An 18,810-nucleotide genomic window follows, 5' to 3' on the forward strand; every position below is an offset into this window, starting at 1 on the left:
ACAGAAGTTACAGCTAGCAGCAAATCGTTATTTGGGTAACATAGAGAAGAAACATACTTATGGATCTTTTGAAGATAACGTTAAAACTTTATACAATGCCTTTAATGGCTTGCTGCTAAATACAATAAAAGAAATTGAAATTTTCGCACACAAAAAAAAAAAAAAATCAGTCAGTCATTACTCAAGGAACAAATAGATTTCACAGAAAGATATTTTTTCAGTCTGTTTGATGACAGACTAAAAAAATGCTTCCTCCTTCCATATTTTACTATATATTGACAGACATGTATTTCATGGAACATTTTTTACTGTAGCTACTTCCTATGTACTGGGCGATCAAAAAGTCAGTATAAATTTGAAAACAATAAACCACGGAATAATGTAGATAGAGGGGTAAAAATTGACACACATGCTGGGAATGATATGAGGTTTTATTAGAACAAAAAAAAACAAAGTTCACAAAATGCCCAACAGATGGCACTGGACAGCGAAACGTCAGTGACTGCGCATGACAATCGTGTATAAAAGAAGCAGTAATGAGAGAGAGAATCAGATGCGCCAGCAGTCGCAGCGTGTTGAGGTTACCTGAAAAGGCTCTTTTAGTGAAGCTGTATTATCAGAATGGGGAATGTGCTAGTTAAGCGTTATGATCCTATCGCCATAGGAAGGGGATTCGAATGGGTAAAGGTCCGTTGACAAATTCAGCTGTGGTGAGAATGATTTCGAAGTTTGAAGCCACGGGTTGTTTAGACGATAGATGCCATAGTGACCAACCGAGCACAAGGTGTAATGCTGCTGAGACAGTTCAGGACTGTAGCGGGTTTGTCTATGCACGGGGAAGTCAGTGCTCGTGCAGTCACACGTCGCTCAGGCCTTCCATACACTACTATTTGGTTGGCACTAAGACATACTCTCCGATGCTATCCGTACAAAATTAATCGGCATCATGAACTGTTACCTGGCGATTTGGTGAAGTGGAGGGCATTTGCAGTGTGGGCGTTTCAAAAGATGGTGGAAGATGACGATTGGTTGAGTAATGTGTTGTGCACCGACGAACCTCATTTCACGCTCCGAGGGTCTGTCAACGCCCACAACTGCAGAATTTGGGCTACTGAAAATCCTAGACCTGTCGTGGAAACTCCATTGCACAACGAGAAAGTCACGGTATGGGTTGGATTTACCACATCTACCGCTATTGGGCCTTTTTTCTTCGAGGAAATGCGTGATTCTGGTTTTGTAGCTGCTACTGTGACAGGTGAGAGGTACGCCGATATGTTACAGAATCGCATCATCCCCAGCCTGGCTGATAAACACCTACTGGAATGTACGATGTTTATGCGGGATGGCGCTCCACCCCATATTGCCAGATGCGCAAAAGATCTCTTGCGAGTGTCGTTTGGTGATGATCGTGTGCTCAGCCGCCACACCAAAAAAAATATCAATCAGTCATTACTCAAGGAACAAATAGATTTCACAGAAAGATATTTTTTCAATCCGTATGATGACAGACTGTAAAAAAAATGCTTGCTCCTTCCATATTTTGCTATGCAGACATGTATTTCATGAAACATTTTTTACTGTAGCTACTTCCTATGTACTGGGCGATCAAAAAGTCAGCCTCCCAGCTCCCCAGACCTCAGTCCGTGCGATTATTGGCTTTGGAGTTACCTGAAGTTGCAAGTGTATCATGATCGACTGACATCTCTAGGGATACTGAAAGACAACATCTGACGCCAATGCCTCACCATAACTCCGGACATGCTTTACAGTGATGTTCACAACATTATTCCTTGACTACAGCTATTGTTGAGGAATGATGGTGGACATATTGAGCATTTCCTGTGAAGAACATTATCTTTGCTTTGTCTTACTTTGTTATGCTAATTATTGCTATTCTGATCAGATGAAGCGCCAGCTGTCGAACATTTTTTGAACTTTCTTTTGTTCTAATAAGCATATGTGTCAATTTTTACCCCTCTATCTACATCATTCCATGATTTATTAAGTTTTCAAATTTATGCTAACTTTTTGATCATCTGGTATAATACAAGATGTTGAAGAAACTGGAAAAACTTATTCTAAACTTAAAGAAATGAAACCATTTACATCTGAAGAAAATAAAATACATAATAATACATAGTTTTTACATTGTGTAAATGTAATTATACGAAATGTAATAAAAAAAGTTTGTTATAGTTCAAATGGCTCTGAGCACTATGGGACTCAACTGCTGAGGTCATTAGTCCCCTAGAACTTAGAACTAGTTAAACCTAACTAACCTAAGGACATCACAAACATGCATGCCCGAGGCAGGATTCGAACCTGCGACCGTAGCGGTCTTGCGGTTCCAGACTGCAGCACCTTTAACCGCACGGCCACTTCTGCCGGCAAAAGTTCGTTATCATGACCATCTAACTGGATTATATATTGCTCCATTGTGCAATAATTGTAATTTAAAACTAAAACAACAGTATTTAGTACATATTTACTTACATAATTTATCTGGTTATGATTCTCATCTTTTTGTAAAAGAACTAGGTTTTGATAATAAAGAAATAGAACTAACACCTAACAATGAAAATAAATACATTAGTTTTGTAAACATACAAAAGTTTAAAGATGATATTTGTTAATACATTTAAATTTATGGCTTCTACACTTGAAAAACTTCCAACAAATTTTAAGAAAAATTAATTAAATATATTAAAAAGTATTTTTCTCAAGAATTATTTAATTTAGTAGTTACGAAAGGTGTTTATCCATGGATTCTTGGAAAAAATTTGAAGAAACAAAAGAACCAACAAAAGAAAACTTTTATAATAAATAAATGATTGTAATATAACTGATGAAGATTATGAACATGCAAAATTAGTTTGGGAAAAATTCAATATAAACATTGTTAATGGATATCATTACTTATATCGTAAAAGATGAACTATTATTAAGTGATATATTTGAAAATTTTAGAAAAACATGTATCTCAATCCTTCTAGGTATTTTACAGCTCCAGTTTAATCTTGGGATGCAATGTTAAAAATTACTGAACAAAAACTTGAGTTATTATATGATTATGATATGCCTTTGATGGTCGAAAAAGAAATGGGAGGAGGGATTCCACAATGTTGTAAAATAAATGGAAGAGCAAATAAAGCACATTTAAAAAATTTTAAGAATAAAGAAATATCAAATTAAATAATGTATCTAGATGCAAGTAATTTATATGGCTTTGCAATGAACCAATATTGACCATATGGTGGATTTAAATAGGATGGAACAAATAATTTTAATTATACAAAAAAAATTTTAAACAGTTGTGAAAATGGTTATATATTTGAAGTTGATTTAGAATATCCAAAAGAATTACATCATTTACATAAAGATTTACCATTAGCTCCTGAATGAAAAATTGTTCCAGATACAAAAGAAAGTAAATTAATAACTACTCCACATAAAAAATATAATTGTGTTGTACATAACAGATATCTTAAACAATATGGAACTTATAAAAATACATAAAGTTTTAAAATTTAAATAAACTGAATATTTAAAAAAGGATATATATTCAAACATGTAGTAATGAACTAATGCTACACATGATTTTGAAAAAGATTTGTATAAATTAATGAATAATTCTTGATTTGGAGAAACAATGGTGAATATAAGAAATAGCTAATGTACAAAATTAGTTTCAAATAGTGAAATTCGTGATTAACTGGTAACTAAACCAAACTTTAAATGTAGGACCATATTTAATGAAAATCTTGTTGCTATTCATATGAATAAAACTAAAATAACATTTGATAAACCTATCTATGTTGGATTAAGTATACTTGGTTTATCAAGAGAATTAATGTATGATTTTCACTATAGTGTTATGAAACCTAATATGAAGAAAATATTGAATTCTGTTATCAAGATACAAATAGTTACATTTATAATATTAAAACTGAAGTTTTCTACGAAGATATGAAATCAATGATTGATTATTTTAATACAGGAAATTATCCAATAGATAATATATCTAATATTACACAAAAAACTGAAAAGTTTCTGGAAAAATGAAACATGGATATAGTGGAAGATTGATTGAAATATTTTGTGGTTTAAAACCAAAAGTATATGCTTATGAAGTTGGTGAAAAAATAGAGAAAAAATCTAAAGAAATTAAGATATGTGTGGTAAAAAATTAAATAAGTTTAGATTTTAACGATTGTTTGTTTAACAAAATAGAACATTTAATTTAATTAAAAGTGAAAAACATGAAATATATACAATTCAAGTAACCAAAATCGTACTAAGTCCTCATGATAATAAAAGATGTGTATTGGAAAATAAAATAGATACCTTACCATATGATCATTATAAGTAATTAAAATGTAATGAGTTGATAAAATTATTTGTATATAAAATTAATAAAAATTTCACATGTAAAATTTTTCTGAATAAACGGAAACTTTTTACAAAAATGAAATAAAATTTTACATAGATCAAATAAAATACAAAGATTACTGTATAGAAAAACTACAAAGATTGAATAAATTTAACAGTAAAATAATCAAAATAAAAAATGAGATAATTCGATTAAAAGTTGAAATTATTCAATTAAAGGATGAAATATTTAAAGTCTGAATGTCCTAATTCAAAATCTGATGTTAAAAGTTAATACTTATTCAAAAAGTAATTGATTGTGAAACTAAATAGTAAATTACTCCTTTTAAGAACTAATAGGTTACAAACTAGTTGATTGTTAAAGTAAATAGTAAACTAGTTCTTTATAAAATTACTTTATCTTTAATCATCTGACTGTTACGTGAATTATTGAAAACTAATCATTTAGCATAACCTTGATTATCTCTCTTTTTTAAAACTTTTTCAACTAAACATACATCTGGAAAATTTGTTTTCTGTAATTCCTCTTCATAAAAATTTCCTTTTCAATCTTTTAATTTATATGTAATTTGATAAGAAAAAATTACATCTTCTATTTCAAAAAATTTTGTTGACCAATTAGCTGTATAACCTTCTTCAAAAAGATTTTTAATTTCTCTAATTCTAACTTATTCACATTATTTAAATATAGGTTTTTCATTATATACAATTATATTTCTAAAATTATTTTATTTACTTCTATTAGTTTCATTTTTATTTTAGATTTGTTTTGCATTATTGCATTCATCAATTAGATTTCTAATTAATTTTAACCATCAACAATGTCCTTGTAAAGCATTTTTTTCGCCATTTTTTCTTTAAATGTTCAACAACAGATGCTTTTAATTCTGAAAGAGTTGAATAACGACTAATGTTGTATTTCTCCTTTAAATCTTGAAAATATTTGTTATAGAATTCAGTACCATTATCTGTTTGATAATTTTTAGTTTTCTAACTATTTAAATTTTTTGAAAAGCATCGACTATATTTTTAGATTTTTAATCTTTAATAAGAGCAGCAAATGAATGTTTTGAAAAAACACGAATTATTGTTAATAAATATTTATAACTGTTATTTAATTATGAAATTCCTTTAAATTAACAGAATACATTTGAACTAGAACAGCTTGCCATAAAACACCTACACCAAAAGAAACAACATTTCTTCTTTTAAAATTCTTTCTGATTGGTTTATGTAATTCATTAATTATATTTTCATGAATATTATTTAAACCTGCACCATTTACAATTTTTTTATGAATTTTCCTTTTTTTAGATTTACGAACTGTACAGACACCTTTGGTTCCTTGTCTTCATTTTTAGTTATTATTTTATGTCGATTATGTGTTTGTAAATATTTTACTAAATGGGAATTATGATATTTCACTGATAGACATAAAAAAATTATATAGATTTAAAAATTTAATAAGGTTAAAATGAATCTAACAACCTTATTTCTTCTATATCTTCACCTTCTTTCATATGTAACCCATTATTAATTTGTGATTCTAATGTTTTAAATTTACTTTCTAATTAATTAATTATAGTTTTTGTATTAAGGAATTCGTTCGCGTTTCGATTATTTTATTATTTTGTTCTTTCAAGTTACTAACGATAATACCATTTATTCGCTTCAAATCTAAAAGAATCTTGTTATATTAACATATTAAATTGTGTTAAAATGCTTGTGTATTCTGGTTTAATAACATATTCTTTTTCTAAGCATTGTTTGTTAAGTACATCTTATGCATCAACTGGATCATTTACATTAACAAGTCTTCGTATTTTTAATACCAATATAACTTTTGCTTATTTTAAACATAGCATTAAAGTCTATTTGACGTTGTTAATTGTGTTTGATATCTTTGGATCTATTACTATTTCTAGTTGTTGAATAATATTTTGAAATTGATTCATTGCATTAGTTATCTTTGGCTCTATTGATGATTTTAGTCGTTTAATACTATTTTCAGTTTTTTCAAATTTTTCTAAATTGGATGTTGGTGTATTAAGTACCTGTTCAGTTTGTTTAGTTAGTTGTACCTTATTTCCAATAATGTCCATTTATTTAATATCATTGAAATTATTATTTCGCACATAGCACTGTAAAACAAATAATCATAAAAGACTGCATATTGCTTCATCAAGATTTTGTATTCTTTCTGTATTGTAGTATAGTTCATTATTTCCTAAATAGTTATCTAATTGTTTTGGTATATTACCACCAAATGAATAAAAACAAATTTTTTATCCATATTTTACTAATAACAAATCCAATGAGTGCCAGGATTATCAGATGTACCTAAATTTACTATACCACATTCAATTTTTAGTGGTTTATTTAGTAATTCATCAATCATGTATACACCATGAAAGTGTTTAATTTTTCATTATCTAGTAAGTTATTCTATATCCAAATTATTTAATGCAGAAGGATATTTATCGATTACTTTTTGAAAATTTTTTGTAATCTTTTTTATTACCAACTTTTTTTGCATTTATAAGCTATCTCTCTTTTTTTCTTCAAATTTTTTATCATTTTCCTTCAATTGCTGCAGATCCACCAGCTAATGAATCAATTGTTGCTAAATATGGTTATGCAGATACCAATAATGGAAAAAATCCACCTTCATGTTGTGTTAATCATTTACCATTTTTATTTTTTGCTAAATATTCAATAATTTTTTAACAACACGAATAGCTAATGTAACAAGTAAATTTCACTGAACATTCTTTTCTTTTTCCATTTTTTGGATATCTATTGAAAAAGGTTCAGCTGCATTAAATTGCTCATTATTAAATTTAATTTAATTGACTTTGGTTTAGTTTAACTACTAGGTAGCAAAATATAATTAATTGTAAAGTTATTCATTTATATAATTAAAAATTTAATACAGATTTTTATATATAGTTTAAAATATAATAAAGTTTTTTTGTATTGTTAAAAATTTAATAAAGATTTTTAATGTAGTTTAAAATTCTTTATGTAGTATAAAATTTATTAAGATTTTTTATGCAGTTTAAAAATTATAAATTTTTTATGTATTTAAGAAATGTATAAGAATTTTTTGTGTAGTTTAAAAATTCATAAAGATTTTTTATATACATTAGAATTTATAATGATTTTATTAATCCGAAACCATTTTCATCAATATTAACACTAATTGTTATACCTAATCTTTTTTCACATACATTAATCCTCTAACAGCTCTTGCTGCAACTTTTTCACCAAATGAAGCATCTATGCTTACATTCTATCTTTTGCAGCTAGTAGAAGTTCTTTATTAGCTATAAGTCTTTTATCTAAATCTTTATTATCTGTATAAGCATTGTCATGGTTTAACAAGCTTAATCTAATGGATTTACACCTTTCTCACCTTTAGCTAGTCTTTCTGCTAATTTTGTTCCTGGTCCACAATAATTATAACCTGGAAGGTGTATTTCAAATGGCAATTTGTTAATTAAAGTATTTACTAGTCCTTTTCCATATTTATCACTTTTCCAAAATGTATGTGGAATATTATTTAAAAATCTAGTTAAATATGGAATTCCTTTTGGATTATCAATTAAACTTTAAATCTCCACCAACAATTTCATGAGAAATATGATTTAAATTTGTATCATCTTGTCTAAAAATATTTAAATTGTCTCTGACTAAGTGTTTTGGTATTTTTGAATAAGATTGTGCTAAATAAAAGCAATCTATATCTTATGTCTACATCTAGTAAAATATTGTCTTGGAATATCTTGATTTTCTAGAATAGAATCATCAAATACTATAACTGAATTATCTTCACATTCATCTAAAGGAATAATTGCTTCATTATTTTCAATAAAACTAATGACTTTTTCATTAATTTTATCTTCAATTTTTTTGCATTGTTTTATAAATTCTTGATAGTTTTGTTTTCTATACTTTTTGAATAAAAATACAAATGTTTAATTTTATTCCAGTTTAACCATCCTGGAATTAAAACATAATTATCAATCATTATGTTGTTTTTCCACAACCACTGCGTCTAATTATAGCACATCTTATAGAATGTGGTAAAACTTTGCCATTTTTGTTTTTTAATTTTTTTCTGGAATTCTTACTTTAGTTTCCCAATCTGTTTTGTTCATTTATTAATAATTTTTTCTTTTATTTAAATTTTTTCGTATATTAATCATATTTACATTTATTAATAATTTTTCAGTAGTAAATGAGTAGATTATTTCAACTTAGTGATAAATCTTCTATAGCTAGATAAATATTAAAGGTTCCAGTATGTGATAATTATAGTAATGCCTCATTAGCTGGTGAACATTTAACTTTTTTAACACCAAGTATTACAACAAAAAATCATAAACTTTATTGTGATGGAGAAACAATAGATATTCCTGCCGGTCAATATAGTTTTAAAAATAAGAAAGTTATACATTTGAAAGAAAACCAATATACACATTAAAGCAGATTAATTTTTTTAAACAGAAAAATTATTGACGGTGATGTAAAATTGTATATGGATATATCAGATAGTATTGGAAGTTTACTTGGTTTTAATAATCAAATTGTTCAAACTAATGGAAAAGCTGTAGGTAAAGATGTTTCTAATATAATTCCTTTTGAATAATAAAGATAAATTTTAATCTTGGTAATGGAATGTATACAAAACATAATGATTATTTTCATAAAGAAATTAATATTGTTGCTTCATTTAAACATAATGCAGAATTTGGTGGACCAATAATTTATGACCAAATTATCCTGTAAATGTTCCTATTTTTTATACAATTCAAGATTTAGAAGTTGCTATCACCGATAAAAATGATAATTTAATTGACTTTAATGGTGCTACTGTAACAGTTATTTTAAAAGTACCTTAGTAATTTTTTTCTTAATAAATCAAGAATAACATTGAAAGTTAACAGTTTTGTTCATTTCCTGTTCATGAAAAAACTAAAATAATTTAAGTTTTCCTAACAAAGATACAAAAATTGAAATAAATATTGGTGATGATTGACTACATCAAAATCATGCACAATTAAACTTGAATTTTAGTATTATTGGAAATGATGGTACAGGTTATCCAACTTATGATGGAAAATCAAACAAAAAATTAATTGATAATTAAGTAACTAAATTGTTTGACCTTATAACAATAAAAAAGGAAATAATATATTATATAGAATGGAACAGCCTTTTATTTCATCAACAGTTTTTCTATATTTAACTTCAATTATTACCAACAAAATAAGTTTACAATGACATATTCATAATACAGGAAAAATAAATAGTAAAAGAAATGAAGTACTCTATCCATTATCATTACTTGTTGGATTTTTAAAAGATTATAACGAAATTATGTTTGAAGGAAATTTAACAGTAGTTTTTACATGTAGTTCATCTTCTGGAGATTCAACTTTACGTTCGTTTGATAAAAATGATGCTTGTGTTGAAATAAAAGATACTCTTCCTAAATAAGGTAAAATTACCATAGAATCTATGGAAATTTGTGTACCAGTTGTGAAATATGAACATAATTATCACCTTGAACAATGTGAAAATATTTTTAAAAATCCTAAAATTCATATTTCTTTTTATGAACTTGAAACAGAAGAAATTACTGGATTATCTGGTAAAAATAATTTCGAACTAGCTATTACAAATTTCTGTAGTTCTATAGAATTTGATATGCCATATTTTGTTTTTGTTGTATTTCATACAAATCGTGTAAATAATGAATTAATTGATTCATCATTATTTTATCATGTTAAACTACAGAATATATATTTAAAAAATGGTAAAAATGAATTTTATCCTGAAGAAACATGGAATATTATCCCACCAAATACTTTTCTAAAAGCATATGAAAGATTTTTAGATTTTTTAAAGAATTACTTTACTAAAATCAGGACTGATGGCCATAGCTGTTAAGTCCCATAGTGCTCAGCGCCATTTGAACCAAAATCAGATATTGATATTAATCCATTTAGTTTTGTATCTAATTATCCAATTTATGCAATCAGTATGACACATAGAAAAAATAACTACACAAAAAGAAATATGGCACTTTGATAACTTTTAATGATTAAATTCCAAATGATACACATGCTTATGTAGTTATGTATGGTAAAAGGAATCTTAACATGTGATGCACAACATAGATTATTTACTGAAAATTTTAAATTATTAACATTTGCTTGTATATAAATGAATGAAAAACTAAAAAAATATAAAAGTGTTAACCTCATGCTTAATTACATTTCTGAAACATATCAAGAAAGATAGAAAAATGAAAACTAAAAATTTTAATATAATTTACTTTTCTTAAATAATACATATTAATTAATTTACTTATGTTCGCAATGTGATTTTTTAAAAATAATGTACTATTGTTAACTGATACATTTTAATTAATTTACTTATATTCACAATTTTATTCTTTTAAAAATAACTTACTTTTATTAACTAATACATGTTATTTTGCTACAATCATGTAGTAAATTAAATAATGAAATTAGAAATCGTGTTTTTTTTTGCATTTAGTTATCTTATGGTAAAAATAGCTGTATAGTTAACGTTAATAAGATCGGTTGATTTAATTAAATATACTGAATTTTTAATTCAGTTTTTAAAAATCGATTGTTTTATATATAAAGTACAGAACTTATTTTAACATTTAGTTAGTGAGCCAGAACTTACAAATATATTCTACTGCGATAATAAGGGACAAGAGCTTTACTGCGAAATCCCGCGTCCGGCCATCCTGATTTAGGTTTTCCGTGATTTCCCTAAATCACTCCAGGCAAATGCCGGGATGGTTCCTCTGAAAGGGCACGGCCGACTTCCTTCCCTAATCCGATGAGACCGATGACCACGCTGTCTGGTCTCCTTCCCCAAACCAACCAACCAACCTTTACTGCGACATTTCACTTGGACAATGTTGGCCTGTCAGCTGGTACAGCTAGCCTGCAGTGACGTGGCCAGCTGCAGTTCACACATAATAAGAGACGAACAGAACAGCAATACAGCTTCGAATGTCATTTAATTTTTAAGCAGAATGAAAATCTACCACAATCTGAAAGTCTCCAAAAACATGCACCTTAGATGACTAGACGAAAACCGCAGCACGTTATCGTTTTTAGCTAACGCAGTATTGTAATTAAAAGTAAGAATTCCTGACGTAAATGAAAATGAAAAAGAATGAAAGAATGAAAGAACGAAAATCTACCACAATCTGAAAGTCTCCAAAAACATGCACCTTAGATGACTAGACGAAAACCGCAGCACGTTATCGTTTTTAGCTAACGCAGTATTGTAATTAAAAGTAAGAATTCCTGACGTAACCACAGGGTAATTTTTCCGCATAAACTGTGTGTAACGTAAGAGACTGTTGAAGGATTTCACCATTTAGTTAAATATTGAAGCCACTGAAAGTATTACTGACAGTCCGTTAATCTCTTACCTCCTTCCTTACCCGAATCCGAGAAATACATTTCATTTCTGGAAGTGTCACCTGCTACTTTGATAACTAAACTATCAATAACAGAATCCACGAAGCCAACCAGGTGCAGTATTTTCTCCTCTTCTTTTATGACAAGCCATTCTATATTCCAGCAACGTTTGGCAGTGACTTGTAAAAAAGCTGCATGTGTTAGTTCCAGTATGTCTGGCACTTAACAGTCTTGTTACTTCTCGGGCCAAATCTCGCAGCTTGGTTCCAAATCAGTTCTGTTGGGTTCATATTGTAATGGTACAGTAGCAAACGTAAAAGTGCAGCATTTGTATGATATGCTCGAGGCTGAGAAAATGATTTTTTTTCATGTTTCTACCATACTTATCTATCTCTGTGGTATAAAACTATGGACATAGTCCAAACAAAGAGAATCTGGTTTTTCATTTTTGCCTTGAAAATTAAATTGTTATATTTTCTTAATTTAAACAACCTTTATGAACAGTTTTTTTAATAGAACATCGATAATTAAGAATTTGTATTTGAAATGGAAACAGGATTTCGCCTCCAATACGTAATTAGAAACAAGAAGATGGCAAACTACGAAGCCGATTATCTCCATAAATTTATGAAAAACGTTGAGAACAGCCTACCTCTCAGCACTTCTTAACCATGTTCCACGCGCGTGATTCACTATGGAACAAAAGCAGCCTCAGCCATTATCATACTGCGCATTAACAGCGCGACAATTAGAGCAGAACGCAGGCAGAGGCTACGACTGTACACGATTTTTTAAATAAAAACTACTATTTGGGAGACAATCTTAGCAGCCGTCTTCGGTTGCTTGCAGATGACGCTGTCGTTTATCGACTAATAAAGTCATCAGAAGATCGAAACAAACTGCAAAACGATTTAGAAAAGATATCTGAATGGTGTGAAAAGTGGCAGTTGACCCTAAATAACGATAAGTGTGAGGTCAGCCACACGAGTGAGAAAAGGAACTCATTAAACTGGCAGTTGACCCTAAATAACGAAAAGTGTGAGGTTATCCACATGAGTGCGAAAAGGAACTCGTTAACCTTCGCTTACATGATAAATCAGTCTAGTCCAAAAGCCGTAAATTCAACTAAATACCTAGGTATTACAATCACGAACAACTTAAATTAGAAGGAACACAGAAAATGTTGTGGGGAAGGCTAACCAAAGACTGCGTTTTATTGGCAGGACACTTAGAAAATCTAACAGACCTGCTAAGGAGACTCCCTACATTACGCTTGTCCGTCCTCTTTTAGAATACTACTGTGTGGTGTGGTGTCCTAACCAGATAGGACTGATGGAGTACACCGAAAAAGTTCAAAGGAAGGCAGCACGTTTTGTATTATCGCGAAATATGAGAGAGAGTGTCACAAAAATGATACAGGATTTGGGCTGGACATCATTAAAAGAAAGGTGTTTTTCGTTGTGATGGAATCTTTTCACAAAATTCCAATCACCAACTTTCTCCTCCGATTGCGAAAATATTTTGTTGACACCGACCTGCATAGGGAGGAACGATCACCACGATAAAATAAGGGAAATCAGAGGTCGTACGGGAAGATATAGGCATTCTTTCTTTCTGTGTGCTATACGAGATTGAAATAATAGAGAATTGTGAAGATGGTTTGATGAAGCCTCTGCCAGGCACTTAAATGTGATTTGCAGAGTATCCATGTAGATGTAGCTGAAGTGTGATTAAGAAAAATGTTGATGGCTGTTAATACATTTCAATATCTTAAAATTTCATGTAACATAACTTAGTAATGATATATCTAATACATAAGTAGGACCTACTACCAAGAGCGTAATAACACCAGTGAATGTGTGCTATGGCTACCGACCAATCATCGCATTTGTGTTCGTTTACACCAGGTTTTTTCTTATAATGAATGGATTAAAGGAATTTGAATTCTATCAATACTCCCGGCGCCAACTCTCGTCATATTGAATTCAAATTTCTGTGGAGTATATTTGCAACACACGCGATCCCGTGGGCGGATCGATGCAAACTGGGTACTAATGCACTATTCACTCATCCAGGGGGAGCCACGAACCAAATTATCATAAGCTGCGGCACACTGATAACTCTCTCAGACTCTCCAAACTGGTGTTTGGCGAGCCCCAGCCCCAAACAAAAGCGTTTGCTGAGATACTGTTTCCGGCCGCGACCTGCTTGCTTACTGCTATGCTTTCTGCTGCATTCTCCAGACTCACAAGAATATTGGGAACCAGGCTCATATTTATCAGTGTAACTACAGTTAAATATACTATTTCTGCTGCAGTCTGACACTGAGGGATGTACTGGAAATGTCTGCTCTTGATGGCTGTGGTTCTGGAACGAATCTCTCGTTGAAATTTTAATATTTATAGCGCATATAACTTTCCACGTCAAATCTCTCTCATGCCCTTACAGCTATCCATGTGTGGAATCTATACCTCCCTCACCATAGATGTACAGTAATTTTCTCTGCACGTGGCTGAATATAAGCCACGGTAACTTAACACTGCAACACAGCGAAAAAATTATAGGAAATTATTTGACGTTTAAGTCTTCCAGTCAGCGCTTCTGGAAGCTGCTGCCTCCTGCCAAGACTCTCTTAAAGAAGTGTTGTGAAGCATGGGCGTCCGGCACTATATTATAATTAACAACGCTCCCGCGAACGAAAGGGTAGGAAAGTCATCACCGATATGGGTTGCTGATCTGTAATCAACATCGCAGTCGATAGTGCAACAAGGAAAACGAGAGGGTATACTTAGTGGAGCTGATGAGGAGACGTTCCATGTATTCATTGTTACAGCCATATTGCTCCTCCTGTTTGTACACTATAGCAGATCCAGTTGAACCCTTGCATTGCTATGTGGTGCAGCTGTTTGCAAAATGAATCTATCACCCCTTACGTTCGGATATACTCCTCAATGCGTTGAAATCACAATTCACCACGTTTAATCCAGCCTCCCCTTACGACTAGACATAAGTAATTTTTTCACATGAATAGTAGTTTGATTAATTCCCATAAACATCTGGTGATATGTCGGAACATAATCCACAGTACCTTTACGCTGGAGCAGCATAAAATTTCTGACTATCGTTTATAGGTGTATAAAAAATTATGATAGTCCCCATTCGCACCAGCTGGGTGTCGTTTTTGCACTGCCCAGTAGCAAAAAGCCACCCGCTAACACATATTTGTCGATGAATAAAGGACGTAATCACAATTTTAAAAAGCCCTAGCTTCTTTATTTTATTTTGTCTATTTCACCACTTCCACGAAACCTTTTCGTATTTTTGATACTTATAAATCCAGCCAACTCACAGTGGCATCTTATATATATTCAGACCGTCAAGTTGGGGTTAGTATCAGTGCATTCCTTGCATAGATCTCGTAGACTTACCTACCACCCAGACCATACAAATTTCCACTAACTAAGAAATCAACGCGAGTGCAATATACAGGGTGTAAATTTTAAGTTGACAAACCAGAATAACTCGAAAAAACAAGCTATACACAAAAAAATGTGTAGAATCCAAAGTTAATTATTTTCGAGGGGGACATCTGCTGGTGCTAAAAATAGCCCGCCATCCCAGCCCCCTGGGGGTGGAGTGGGAGGCAACTTTAAAATTTCAAATGGGAACTCCCATTTTTTATTGCAGATCCGAACCTACATGAAAAACTACGTACATTTTGTCTTAAACATTTGTTTTGTTTCTTACGTTTTGTACATTTTAGCAGCAGCAGATGTCCCCCTCGAAAATAATCAACTTTGGGTTCTTCACATTTTTTCATGTAAAGCTCATTTCCGAGTTATTCTGATTGATCAACTTAAAATTTTCATCCTGTATACTGGAGTACATGCATTCGGGACTAATTTTCAGGGCCCAAGCAAATGGGTGGAGAAACCGCAAAACTGTTCTGTATCGAGTCCAAGCACATTTTAGGTTCCTGTTGCTAACGACCGTACTTCTTTAACACTTTGGGGCAGGAAGAGCATCACCACGAGGCGGATCTGTTTTTGCAGCTGGCAAAACTGAGTTTGTTAAGAAAAAACAGAAGAGCCTGTTAGAGCATCATACAAAGGTTTTGTTTGTTATAATCTATTCATCATAAGAATAAATCTGGTGTAAGCAAACACAAACGCGATGATCGGTCAGTAGCTGTAGCACACATACACTGATGATATTATGCTCTTGGAAGTAGGTGCTGCGTATGTATTAGGTATATCATTACTAAGTTATGTTACATGCAACTTTAAGATATTCAAATTTATTAACAGCCATCAACGTTTTTCTTAATCACACTTCAGCAATGTAGTTTTTATTTCAAAAATCGTGTACAGTCACAGCATCTGCAACGTTCTGCTCTGATTGTCGCGCTGTTAATGTTCAGTATGAAAATGGCTGAGGCTGCTTTCTGTTCCGTAGTGAAACCCACGCGTGGAACACGGTTAAAAAGTGCTGAGAAGTAGGCTGTTCTCAACTTTTTTCATAATATTAATGGAGATAATCGGCTTTGAAGTTTGCGCGGAGTAGTATATAACGCAACAGACAAACAAAGCAAGTGTAGTGCAGATGGTAGTGTAATGGAACGTGAACATTCTGCCGTTATTTGTAAATTGGTTCAAATCTCCACAGCATAATTTTTTTTCTCGTTCAACTTGAATACGTACATCTCGTAATTATAAAACTCATCGTCATTTTTATGAATGATGCATGTGTTCTTCTTTCTAACTACATATTGAATGCGAAATTCCTGTTTCCATTTCAAATACAAATTCTTAATTATCGATGTTTTATAAAAGAAACTGTTCATAAAGGTTGTTTAAATTAAGAAAACATAACAATTTAATTTTCAAGGCAATAATGAAAAACCAAATCCTCTTTATTTGAACTATTTCCATAGCTGTATATCACAGAGGTAGATAAGTATCGTAGAAACATGAAAAACAATAATCTTCTCAGCATTGAGCACATCATACAAATGTTGCATTTTTGCATTTGCTACTTTACCATTACAATAAGAAGACAACAGAACTGATTTAGAGCCAAGCCGCGATATTTGGCCCTAGAAGTAACAAGACTTAAGTGCCAGATGTACTAGAACTAATGCACGCAGCTTTTTCATACATCACTGCTGAACGCTGGTGGAATATAGAACGGCTCAACATAAAAGAATAAGAGAAAATGCTGCGCCTGGTTGGCTTCGTGGATTCTGTTGTTGATAGGCTAGTTATCAACGTGGCAGCTGACACTTCCAGAACTGAAGTGTATTTCTCGGATTCGGATAAGGAAGGAGCTAAGAGATTACCAGACTGTAAGTAATACCTTCAGTGGCTTCAATATTTAACTACACGGCGAAATCGTTCAATACCCCCTTATGTTACACACAGCTCACGCGGAAATATTACCCTGTGGTTACGTCAGGAATTCTTATTTTTAATTACAATACTGCATTAGCTAAAAACGATAACGTATTGCGGTTTTCGTCTAGTCGTCTAAGGTGAGTATTGTCGGAGATTTGCAGATTGCGGTAGATTTTCATTCTGCTTAGAAATTAAATGACATTCGAAGCTGTATTGCCCTTCTGCTCGTCTCTTTTTACGTGTGAACTGCAGCTGGCCAAGTCACTCCAGGCTAGCCGTACCAGCAGACCGGCCAGTGCTGTCCAAGTTAAGTGCTCCGGTAAAGCTGTTGTCCCTTATTATCGCCAAGTCGATGTGCGCGTATTGCACAGCACAAAACGTATCCTTTTTATCGTACTTGACAGTACTCGAGACAGCTTGGCTGCAGTCCCACTTGGAATGGAAATCCAATGAGGTTCCAGCTAACGCAGAAGAATACATAGTGCAATGTTTACACCAGATTTATTCTTATGATCAACGGACTATACCCTCAGATCCTTCTGAGGCGGCCCCCTCACAGTTGGCGGGCCTCTCTGGCTGACACGTACTTCCATGGTTGCAGCCACGGGCCGCGTTTATGGCGGTAGTTCTCTCCTGCCTCTGAGCGTTAGTTCTGTGCTGCGGCATGGTGCACTAAGTGTTGACGTCTGGGCCGTGAGAACGTGGGATGTAAGAGTGTTTGCAGGGATCTCAGACATCTAGCCATGAATGGATCGTCTTTCTCAATACACTGCTGTGGTAGTTGTTGTTTCTGTGCTATCACGTGGTAGACCCTTTCCTCCCTCCTTCTGAATGTACGAGCGTGAGTCAAATGAAAACCTTAAACTTGTAATAACAAATCGAAATTCCGCGCTGTTATCCTGTAAGTTGGTAAGCGTGCTACAAACAGCGTGCAGAATGGCCTGTGGGTGGCAGCATAGTGCAGATGCACACATACCGTCGCAGTATCAGTATAAAGATCGCTGCCCCACTAGCGAGTTGCACCAGGGAAGAACAGCGTTCTGTTATTCGGTTTTTGCGTAGTAAAGGTGTGAAACCTATTGAAATTCATCGACGAATGGATGTTCAGTACCGTGATGCATGTTTGTCACAGCAGCAAGTCTACGAATGGAGTTGCAAGTTCACAAATGGTGTGACTTCAGTGGAAGATGCTCCTCGTCCAGGTCAGGCACTACGAGTTGTGACTCCACAGAACATTGCAGCAGTTGAAGCCATAGTGACGGAAAACCGCCGAGTGACACTGAATAACACTGCAGCATGTTTACAGATTAGTCATGGGTCAGCACACCACATTGTGCATGATGTGCTCCAGTTTCACAAAGTGTCTGCAAGATGAGTGCCATGGCAGCTGACTCCTGGGACTTAGTAATGTGATCTGTAATTAGGACATTTGGCAGTTTCGATCATTGTGGCGGCTCCCTGACGATAGACACATGCATGGGAGACCGCAAACGGTGAACACACTTCATTCCATTCATGATCTGTGGATCACTTTTGCAGAGGGACAGGGGTTA

The sequence above is a fragment of the Schistocerca americana genome, chromosome 2, assembly GCF_021461395.2.
Source record: "Schistocerca americana isolate TAMUIC-IGC-003095 chromosome 2, iqSchAmer2.1, whole genome shotgun sequence".
Lineage (NCBI taxonomy): Eukaryota > Metazoa > Arthropoda > Insecta > Orthoptera > Acrididae > Schistocerca > Schistocerca americana.